Source organism: Stigmatopora nigra, chromosome 8 (assembly GCF_051989575.1).
Source record: "Stigmatopora nigra isolate UIUO_SnigA chromosome 8, RoL_Snig_1.1, whole genome shotgun sequence".
NCBI lineage: Eukaryota > Metazoa > Chordata > Actinopteri > Syngnathiformes > Syngnathidae > Stigmatopora > Stigmatopora nigra.
This window is the reverse complement of record NC_135515.1, coordinates 4,651,600-4,663,913: the sequence shown is the minus strand read 5'-3', so window position 1 is coordinate 4,663,913 and position 12,314 is coordinate 4,651,600. Positions and strand designations below refer to the sequence as shown.

At 37.1% G+C, this 12,314-nt stretch overlaps 1 protein-coding gene across 2 annotated transcripts in view; it reads right to left on the bottom strand.

Moving 5' to 3' along the window:
• b3gat1a (beta-1,3-glucuronyltransferase 1 (glucuronosyltransferase P) a) overlaps nt 1-12,314 on the bottom strand; it is a 61,003-nt gene that overhangs the window by 33,490 nt on the left and 15,199 nt on the right. The gene's annotated exons all lie outside the window — the stretch shown is intronic.

Below are 12,314 nucleotides of genomic sequence, written 5' to 3'. Positions count from 1 at the left end.
AGAATTATTTGTCATATTGAAAGAAAAATCTAATGGTTTAAAAAAGGAAATACTAAAACAAAAGGTAATAATAGCTTGTTATACTTTTTTATATATTTTAATGTCTTGCAAAAATGTGAACACCATGGCTATGCTCAAACATTTCTTTACCAGTACACTAGAAAAAGGTTCTGTATACTGCAAATATATTTGAACAATGTAAATCTCTAGACTATTAAATTTCAAAAGTAGTTAACTTGATATTTTTATCGAATCTGAATGCAAAATCATGCAATTCCCTATAGATAACCAGTAATTGTCTTATATGTTAGGTACTCTGAGTTTGGTGATGGACAGAAGCAAGCCTAAATGTCATTTCCAGCACATTCCATCCAATAAAACATCTCATTTCAGGCGTCAGTGAATAAAGAGTCTGTCCATGGCAGAGGTGAGACAGCGTCTGGTCGGCTGTTCAGAAGCACCTCCTTGGCCAGCTCACCTCCTGTGAGCTAAGAGAGCAAACTTGGCTCTCCTTGCCGCTTGGGGTTTGAAACATAAAGGTGGCAGGACATTACCAGCCCTAGACAGTACACGAGGGAAAATAAGACTGCAGCAGTGAAACTGCCTAATCCAGATAATCAAGAAAAAAAACACAGATGTGAGGGGAAAATTCTAGAATATAAAACTTTCTGTTTGATTGTGTTGAATATGCATAAGAATGTGTCCTATTGAATAGTCTACTGTAGCGTAATACATACATCTCCCTGTATCTATTGTTTGGGAACATTAGAACGATTGGTTGGCAGAATTGTGAAATTGCTTACTACGCTTCACTGTGTTCCATCATTGGTTTAGTTGCTTTGTGTTACATTTGTTGATTTTCTTCTTTTCATTTTTATAAAAGCTCTTCCCACAAACTAAGACACGATGATACAAGTCTAGTGGAAAAAGAAAGCACTTTCAGATGACTTAACACCTTTCTGCAATATTTCACTGCAAAGTGTCAGGCAGTATTTTGAGCTTTGGTCAGTCAACTGATTTCAAGTTCCATTACTTGAGCTGCTGAATCAAAAGGTGTGGTGATGTTTGATGGTATACTAAAAAGTGTCTACTGGTTCACTGAGGTTGCATCACAGAGTAGAGGGAAGAAAACTGTGGGATGGCTTATTGGGAAAGTGAATGCTAAGAGCAAAACATGAGATTTTTAAGTTTAACAGGTTTATATTAATCTTAATATTTTTTAATTGATGTTTTTTTCCTGAAAACAACAACAACAAAATCACCACAATTTATTCGTGAGGCATGTATAAGTATAAAATAATGTATTATAAGATTAAATACAGTGCTCTGTTGTTGGAGTGGTTGGCAAGTGAGCTCGCAATTCTGAGGTCAAGGGTTTGATCCCAGGTGGATCCTCACTGTGTGGAGTTTGCATGTTCTCATTGGTTTCCATGTGTTTTCTCCCGCTATCTCCGATTTCCTCCCACATTCACAAAACATGCAGGGTAGCTTAGTTGAACATTCTAAATTGCCTCTAGGAATGAGTGTGAGAATGAATGGTTGGAGCTGAATTGACTTCATGCCAATTGCAGGTCACAAGGAGACGGACAACTATCCACGCTCATACTCATACCTAGGGACAGTTTAGAGTACTCAACCATCCTACCATCCATGTTTTTAGGAACAGAGCACATGGAGAAACCCACGCAGTCCAACAAGAACATGCAAATTCCACACGTGAAATTTAGAACACACTGTGATTGTACCTTTTGATCTTAGAACTGTGAGTTAAAAAAGCTAACTACTCCACTACCATGCTGCCTACACTTAATTTATTCAAAACAAATGTGTATCTATATTAATGCCCATATACTTTAGTTTATAGTAATTTGAAATGTGTATCAAAAGGCTTGATTGATTCATTTAATGATATTTGGGTCTACTTCTGTGGTTGTGGTGGCTTTCATCAGTATGTAAACTAGAGAAGAAAAACACACTTGTGTGGATGAGAAGAAATATTTGGCAGAATAGTGCTGCAATTCTTTTTCCCCACTGGCTGCCTGATAACTATTGAGAGGGAGGAAATGTAAGGCAGGTGTGCAGAAAGGGAGCACATAAACTGGCGTTGAATTTGATGTCCCAAAGGAGCAACGAGAAGCAAAAAAAGATGGAACAACAGCTGCAGTGGAAGGAAAAACTAAAACTAAACGGGGATCTTACTTCCGCTGAGAATGGGTAAAACCTCGTACAAACATGGATTTTTGAATCTTAAAAATGTATCTCTAATAGACTCCACAGAGAACGCCACACCCATAACGATGCAATCGTTCCAAGGTAGCACTTTCACGTGAGCAATTATCTATGATCATTCAAAAATGGCTTGCGAATTTATCTTGCACGCTTGCCCAATTTTAATAAATATTTCTACAGTCATTTGATCTTATTATACAAAGTATTTATTTTTCAATGGTGTGACGCCATTTCGCACTCAAGAAGCAGACACCTACACTGCCTGCTGTGGATGGATAACTCAAGCTTGAACAACATGGCTCTAATAATCATAATAAAACAAAAACAAAAAACATTAAACTGATACATGGGCAGGTGGTCATTTACTTAATGGCCCACGGCTGTGTCCATGGCCTTGGGCTATATCATTACTTGGAGGTAAGTCTGTTGCCTGGTGACCTGAGTCTAGTTATGAGGTTAAGTTTGCAACCAAAGCAAGGCACTTTGTGAATAATACATAATCTCTATCAAAACTAAAGACAAACAACATATTCCCTTATGACCCTTATGGTATTTTTATCAAATGAAATAGTATAAAGCAACCATTTAAAAAATGTAAACATTCTGCAGAGAAAATCTCAGAAGGGCATTGTCATATTTGCAGGAGAGATGAAGGATTATGCATGTATAATTATAATTTAATTCAACATACCCAACTCACCACTAATTCTCAAATGAGCAGGAATTCTTGCTCAGGAATATTATATAACCTTCTCAGGAGTCAGGCCTAGTTTAGTTAAAACATGGCTTAAACTCAATGTAGACTTCCAAATGCAAGATTTTGTGGACATGTGGTTTGTGTGTTATAATGCATTGGTGGTGGAATGAGTATAACAACAAGGGAATTGAATGTGTCAATAGGAAAAGTGGCTCAGCTTCTTTTAAGGTTTAATGACACCAAGGTCAAATACGTAATTCCATCCACCGTATTGATGGTACGATCAATAGTTCTTTTTGTTCTGGGTTTCAGCACTTGAATAAATGATGAATCAGACTGTAAATCAAATAGGACACAGTCCCTACATTGAAAAAAACAAAAATGATACTAATAATATAATGTGGAGTTTTCTTATTGATTGCCTTAACATGACTTTGGAGATGTAACCATACATGTATGCCTTGGTTACTGTTATTGTTTTGTATCATAGTTATCAGTTGTCATCCTGTATTTGGATGCATGACAATAAAGCAATAAGGCACAAATATTGAACCAGGGTGTCCGCCGTGCAACCCTAATGAGGATAAAGAAGTCCAGAAAATGAGAGATAAAGCAAAACCATATTCCAGTGACACCCGAGAGACTATGTTTTTTTTTTTTTATCTATTAAAAGGAAACTGGTAACAGAAGAGATACCGTAACCCAGGCAACTGTTGCCTGCAATCAAATATAAACATGTTATCATTGGAAAGCAGGTTTTAGTTTGTGGATATTATCAAAGTAAATTGAAATCATCAATTCTATCTACAGCAAAAATGGTGTTGTACATTACAAAATAAGAGCACTCCTACTATTTGCCCTATATCAATCATATTTTTTTGATACATCAGATAATAAAATATACATTTAGTCATTAGCTTTTCTGACTAAAAGGTAATTCCGGAGGGGAATGAGCACGACATTGAGGTAATATTTGCCTGAAACCTTCCTATTTCCAAAGATGACTTCATGCACCGTTGAGTTTTTTTTCCAATCTTTTCGAGAAACACAACATTGATATGGTAGTTGATTCTAATGTGGGTCTCTTTCATTTTATTGCCTTATAAAAGTAATCTTCTCACCATAAAACGTGATCTGAAACGTGCAATGAGACATGAATGTAGAGAGTTCAGCATTATCTTAGAATAATTTGTATGAATTCCCATTATAAAATATTTTGAGACTCTTTTTCATTGGACTGAATGGTTAATTTTCTTAAAATTCCAAGTTTCGCCATCCTTCTATTACATCGACCTCCAACGTGCTGAACTTGTCATAAGCCTTTCTCCTTTTTCATCCTAGTGCTAAAAATTGAAAATGTATTGGAATTTTCTTTTTAATTATACCGCATATTTTTTGTATTTTGGTTATCAAGTAGAAAGTTAAGCAGAGAGCACTTTAAGCTTAAAGTCAGCAAAAAAAGCTTAGCAAAAAAAATGAAGGGAGCAATGGACGAGAATATTCAAGTGCTTTTAGTTGCATAAATGTCCACTTTCCTTGTGCCAAGTTAGCATTCACGCTGTCCAAGAAAGCAACCAACTCAGCTTGTGCCCGAGCTCAGTCCTTTATTTATTCATAACGCACAGACGTATGCACTATGCAGCATTGCTTTGTGTCTACACTATAATACATCAGAGGTCAGAGACACACGAAGGAAAATTGAGCAGTTGAGACCAAACAGTATGCAATAAACAACACAAACATAGTACCCCCACTGTGTAGTGTAGTCATTATTCCACTGCTTTGAAAAATATACATGGTATGTTCAAACTGTCTTACTGGCAGTAAGATCGTTAAAATGAATAAATATTGTGCTCTTGTGTCAAGGGAATGCTGGATGGGTTGACAGACACTCATCACATGGCGGAGGTGGATGGTATACTGTTTGATGATTCCAGCTAAAGTATTTTTCTTCACTCAAACATAAGGTGAGATCTCTGAATATAGAAACCATAGTGTCTAGGGGTTATGGTTAAGGTTACGGTCATGTGTTTGAACAATTATAATAGACCAGGACTATGGACTCGTGTGTCTCTAAGACTCCCTTTTCCTAAAAAAAAACAACAAAAAACGGCCTGTGTTTCCTTGAACAAGGTCTTTATGTGGTTTTGGGAGAAAATTCAAACCTTAGAAAGCAGTTCCATCTGAGGTTAGGAGCCTCCTGGTTTTTAAGATTATATCAGGCCAAAATAGCAGCATGATAAGCAAGCAGTTTGGGTGTCCTTCTAACCCCTTAAACTCCTCCTGGGGGGGATCTTGTGGCACTCAAACACCAGATGGGATGTGAAATCCCTTCAGTGTATTTTGGGTTATTTTCCTTGTTAGATGTTGCAGTCATTTATGGCATCAAAGAACATTTAGCCACGCTTTTTGAGTCGGACAAAGATTTTTTTTGTCTCTTTGGAATGGTTACTAAAGATTATATGATATCTCTTTATAAATCCTGTTTCTTTGAAAGATGGATGATTGGGTATTATGGGATGAAACAAAGTACTGTGTAAAAGAAATGAAACGGGACTGTAAAATAAAACCCCATTTGCTCAAGTTCTTACATTCATATTAGAATATGTCTTTGCTCTGATGATATATCAGGATTTAGAACATTGAGTGACTCACACTGAGATTGAGCAACCAAGTGAAATGCAGCATGGAAGATGTTGGAATTATTTTTTATATATTTAGCAATTTGTTTTGTTTGATGACTCATCATCTTATGAATCTCACAATGGGTGATACAATATAGGCAATTATTGTGATGTGGTAACCATTATTTTGGTTTGTTGTAATCCGATTAAAACATATAATACAAAAGTATTGCAAGGTGACGGCTAGAGACTTACAACAATTGATTAATGGCATAAAAATTCAGATGTGTTCAGAATGCTGAATTAGTATTTCTCGCTTCAGGCCTCAGACTGAGCTGTAGTATTAGAGCGCTGACACGACCAGCCTGCCAATCTCGGATTTTTTTCACTTTTGTCCAAATCCTCACCAAGGCTGAGCTTCCCTGGTAAAGAGGCACCCACGGCCAAAATAGATGACAGCCAACACTCAAACTTGCAGCCCTCCAAAATCCATGTACTACATCAGTGTCCAGGCAAAACATGCAGATCTAAAGTAATCTGTACAATGATGCACCCCGTCGAAAAAAGATGTTTCAAACCATATTTCCCTATCAGCTTCTGCTATATAAAGTCTTTGGCACAAATCTAATTTTAGATTTTTCAGTTTCTTCTGAGGACATTGGTGCTTAAATTTGACCGCACTTTGGTTTTAGGATTCACAAGGGAGATAGTGAGCTCATTGTCGGTCTCCTCCACGAGGACTCATTGCTTTCACAGATAACACAGCCCCCCCTCGTAGACACGCCGCCTGCAAGCATATCATCTGAGATGCTCAGATGCAGCCGATCATATCTGGGTCACAACATTTGGCTAATTAGATGCAAAAATACTCTGCTGCCATTCCACGACAGAGGCCCAATGTGGATCTTTTTCAAAGAGAATTGCTATGTGACAGCGGAAATTCGACGTGCTTTCATGCCTCCACCGGTGACGTATCGTAATCTCCTGCTCATCAGCGTAATCATTTCCTGCAGAAATCGCATTGATGTCCTTTGTATTTGATCGAGGATGTTGATGCTCAAAGCAATGGAGTCTCATTTGCATGTTTTTGACGACCAAGTGTCATGACTTCAGTGCTCCCAACAAAAGACAAAAGCAAAAGGGCAGACTGTTTTGCGACTTTATGTTCGAGTGCCTAAGAATAATTTGTCCATCCATCCGTCTGTGTGTATATCTATCTACAATCAGAATTCATTTCTAAAACATGTTTCAGAAAGTAGAGTGCAAGTCAGTGAGAAGCAGATCTGCTAACTTTTTAATGACTGAATAACTTCAAGTTTAAATAACACTATCAAGATGAACATATATACATATGTATACACATATACACATATATACACACATATATACATATATATACATATATATACATATATATACATATATACACATATATACACATATATACACATATATACACATATATACAGTATAATAGGTCAGAAAATAAGTGAACGACAGTGGACACTCGAACCAAAATCCATATAATTTTAGGCCTCATAACTTTTGATTGGCTATGAACATTGATATGAAATTTATCACTTCCAGGTTCGAAAGTAGTTACATCCTGGGAGTAAGTGCATTTCTAACAATGGCACAGTTGCTGACCCATGCAGGGTGTTTTGCCGTTTGATCTGCAGTTGTTTGGCAATATAGATCCCAAGCTCCGTGAAAAGGTAGTCTTCTATTTTCTGGCCCAGTGGACAGATGGTCGTTTTTTTTCTTCTGTGAGGCATAATCTCTCAGCCAAGCTGAGATAAAAAAAAAAAAGTTTAATACTGTAAAATCCTGGGGTCTTATCCATGCTCTGGTCATACTGCACATATGGTTCAGGCATCTGAACAACGGCTGGTCAAAAGTCACATGACAAATCTGTATTTTGACTGCAGCAATTTATATTAGTGTTGATATATTGAATTCAAACTGGCCATCTTAAAGTAAACACAAGAAAATGTTAGATTAAATTGTCCAAGAAAGAGAATGTTTCATACAAAATGCATGATAGAAATATTGGATGGAGAATGCCATCTAGCAAAGAAAAAGACATTTCTTTCGCTATCTTGAAAATGGATTTCACTATTCATTACCCCGAGGAGCAACGACATGACTTAGAATGCTGAATCATTGCAGCATGACTTGTCCTATCCATCTTGCCTTTCAATAGTGAGTGGCAATACAATATAGGCTGGTGCGGCATCTTCCTCCCTCCATCTGAATGCTACGGATTGTATAACGTCAGTTGACTAAGCTCAAGCGGCAGATGCTTTGTTGCAATATGAATATACGGAGTGTATGTCAGGGATTAGAAAAGACCACTCTATCCGTGACTTGGTCAAGAACAAAACTCTCCGAGAACAAGTTAAGACCAGGAGACCAAGACCATCAAAATCAAAGAAAAAGAAAAACATATATTTTAATGTTGTTGAGTTAGTATCCAATGAAAGCTTTGTTTTTTTTTAACTGTATGAGGTAAAAGTTAAGTTTCTTGTCCTATCCCAATTGACTTTGGGCATGAAACAGGGGACAACGTGAATTGGTGGGCAGCCAATCAGAGGGCCCGAAGAGACAGACAACCATTTATGAAATAAAAGTTTCAAGACACTGAAATTATGAACAACAGCCAAGATGCCAGAGTTTTTTAAACATATTCTATTTCTCGTCACAGTTAGTTATAACTTCAGTTTCACTGTAACAGTCACTACAAGCAAAAAACTATTTCCATCTGTTGGAAGGAAAGCAACAGATGGACATGACAGGGACTCAGAACTGGTGGCAGTAGCAAGTCAGGGGGTTGGGTTTTACAGGGGAGGCACTCTATGACACAGAGGACCATAGAGGAGACATGCAGGCTGACATGAGGGGAGAAAAATGTGAGGAAAAAGATATGTGAAGTGTTTTGACATGAGACACACTAATTCGTGCTGCAAAGGGCATGTTAAATGACAGCTTTTTGGCCCTGGATCGCACTGCTATCATCACGGCTGCCACCATTTCTGCTCAAAGGCAATTTAGTAAACACACACCTACACATCTGTGTAACCTGGTCACCAGGCATTGCAATTCTTTATCACTGTATCATCAATTGGATTTGTTAGTCACTATTAACACACTATCTAGCAATTCCTAGCAATGATATAGTCACAGTGTACATTCATTAAGGCTTTATCTCTTTAAATGTAAGGGTGAATGACTGCAACTAAAATCAGTTAGAATATTTATTTTTGGGAAATATAACCAAGTATTGAATCTGGAAGCAATAGCATCTTGATGACTGCATAAAATGAATTCAAATCTCATTTCCTGAGTTTGAAAACGGAATTTATCAAATTAAGCACGTAGCAGCTGGCAAATTATTCAGCAATTACGCTGTAAATCACAGACGACTGTGCAGCATGACAGTGACTGCACAATGCTCCCGATCACGACTCGCCACAAAGCGCCCCTCACCTCCATCTACAAAGGCTGCACTTGATGTAGTAATACCCTCGAGTCCGGACGTAGCCAATCCCCAAATCTACACTTTACTCTGCATGGCTGGCTTTTATTAACGGAGCCTTTCCACATTATCCATCATTTCTCTCTGGCAAACCCTTGACAGTTAATTAGATGCCACATTGGCTATAGAACTACATTAGGGGACGCGTGTAATGCTAAAGTAAAAGTGAAACACAACAGCAAAGGAAACCAATCCAGTGTATTATTTGTCACATATAGTATACTAATATACTATATGTATACTAACTTTTATTGTCATCATACAAGTGTAATGAGATTTAAAGCAGTAGATTCGCATGATAGATTTGGCACCCAAGGTTTGTTTATCCCCACGTGCTTTCATCATAATTATTGTTATTAATATATTAACATAGTCAATAATGGAAATTCTAACCTCAAACTACAACATGTTGACCTTTGGTGTTCATTTTGGAGACATTGTTTAGAGAATTGTGCTGATTACTATATTGTATTATTATCTTTTGAACCACAAATGATAAGCCGCAATTTTCAAGACAGAAGATTATATTGTCCGATGTAGCTATATAATGGTACTACAAAGAGCATAAACTGGCAAGAAAATAAAGGTACCCGTGTGATGATTTGAGAGGCAATCAGCAATTATGGTACAATTCATTGTTTGCATCAGGCTATGCTTCGCTCTTCAACCACAAATACACATAAACCAAAAAAAAGTGAATAGAATAAAAATAAATGTCATCAAGCAACATCCATCAAAAACTGTCCAACCATTACCATTCTAGTTTGGTGTAAATGTAATGGCAATCCATATAGACACCATGCAAGGCTCCTGTGATGAAAATGCACTCCAATAAAACAGCAAATAGTCACTTTTACTGGCTGTGAATACCTATAGAGCTAAGAGTAAAAACACTTCCCAGCAGTGATCCCCCTTGGGGATCATGGTGAATGGCATGATTTACTTGTAAAATATAAACACGTAGCATAGCCCTCATAGTGACATATTATGATTGTATATGCAGGATCAAAGTTGGGGTGAGGGATTTTTACTATGTGCCAAAGCTTGAGAGAATGTCTGGAAACAACTGCTCTTAAACAACAACAAACAATCATAAAATGCATCAAATGATAACATCCATTATGTTTGTTCTGATGAATAATTTCTATTGACGTAAAAACTCATTAACTACCATCTGCTCTTCGATACAAATAATATTGTGTCATAAAAACACACATCATTTAGAACTCCCTTAGAAAACAATGACACTCAGTATGCACAAATATTTTCAAAATCAGCATACTATTTGTGATAAAATACTTAATGATTTGGATTAACCCTTAAGATAGGCTATCTTCAAACTTGCTTTTCAAAGAATATGAAAAACACAATCTTATTTGCCTGCATGTCCGGATGCTCGTCCACATGAGCACCAATGTTTATTAATTGGATGTTTCCAATGGGGAAAGAAAGAACTATGACCTCAACCAGCAAAGTACAAACAGTGCCTTCAACACTAACCAATTACCATCTCAAATTGAAACATGCAGTTGCATATTCATTCTTCATTGGCTTAGAAGTCAGGTGTCAGACCAAAGGAGACAATAAGATATCCTTTTCAGCCTCCTGTCAATTTTATTCCAATGCGAGTTTGTCATGTAAAAGCACAGAAACTGAAGGGACACAAAGGTACAAACTTTTTCGTTCTTTGCAAAAGTCGATGCTTGTAATCAGACCCGTATGATGAGCTACACAAATGCACAGTGAGATATAAAGGGACATTGACGCCGCCCTAATCAATGTCAATAATTGTTCAAGACGCATTGATCATACTGCCGGGTGGTGTCGTCTTCATTTTTGCAAAAAGGAGTGAGTCTCACCTCTAAATTCTACATCCAGAATGGTATGATGCACAAAAAAAATAAGTGTCATTTTCAATGACAGTGAACTAGGCTTTTTCTACGTGAAGCCTGTTAACTACTAAAATAAACAAGCATCCTTTTATATGATTTTCAAATTCGAACACAAGTACCTATAAAGATCCATGATCATACAAACTTGCCTGCACACAGATATACATAAACACAGGCATTAACTAACTATCTGAAAGGGAAATGTGTGTATGCGTACATGTGTGCAATACAGAAATCTAAAATCTCTTAACATGACTTTCTTGGCTGTCATCTAAGGAGAGAACATGTTGCCATGGCAACTGTGTCTCTGGCACAGCCCTTTGGTGACAGCCTTTCATGAAAAACACATTCAAGACACACATCCACACACACGCAAACACACTGCATAAAAGACATATGTGTTCACGCAAACACACTAGCACATGCACAATGGCTTGCACTATTCCCACTATGTCCATTCATATGGGAGGGGGAAGGAGAGAGAGAGGTAGCATCAAATGCCATGCAAAGGTGACAGCTTCCTTGGATGTCTTACTTGGCATTTAAAGCACTGTGTCAGGATTTACATCACTGCGATATCATCTACGACAACACAATCGTTCATCTCTGTGAACTCACACTCATGCAACCTCGCCACCGTGAAATTAACTTCTCAAAGGTGATGTGTAATAAAATGAAGCACAGCTGGAAAAAAGGAACATAAATGTGCACGTTAAAACACTTTCCTGTTTCATTTAGCTTTAAATAGACTGTTATATTTGTTTTTGTTTTGTTTTGAAACATTTCCAAAGAATGGCCAACACTCTTAATACCTGCAAGACAAAAAGTTCTCTAACTCAAGGCTGTTATGTGGCGAAGGTTTTGACAACAATCAGTGTTTCATTAGACTAAATTTGGATTGGATTGGATTGGATTCAGCTTTACAAATACTTTTAACATTGGATTGAGAAATATAAATCTCTGCAATTAATGACACTAAATTGATTTCTCACGGCTATTTTTTTTTATAAATTGAATACTAATATTTCTTTTTCAAACATAACTCATGACAAAAATTAGCAATGTCACCTTGCTTCTCTACTAAACACTTGGAAATGTCACCAGGCAAATGGGTTTTTTGCTATTTTGACTGAAAGAACCACTACAAGAGAAATTACTGTAAATGTTTCAAAGAAAAGCAATTTTCTCCGCTATGCGCACTCTTGCAATGAACTCTTAAGTTGTTTGCGATTTAATCTATTTTCCATTTATATGCTAAGTCCAACTGAAAACGGCTTTGTGCCAACATCATCTTGGATGATCTTAATCTTTGTGACACATAATGGCAACGCATGCTG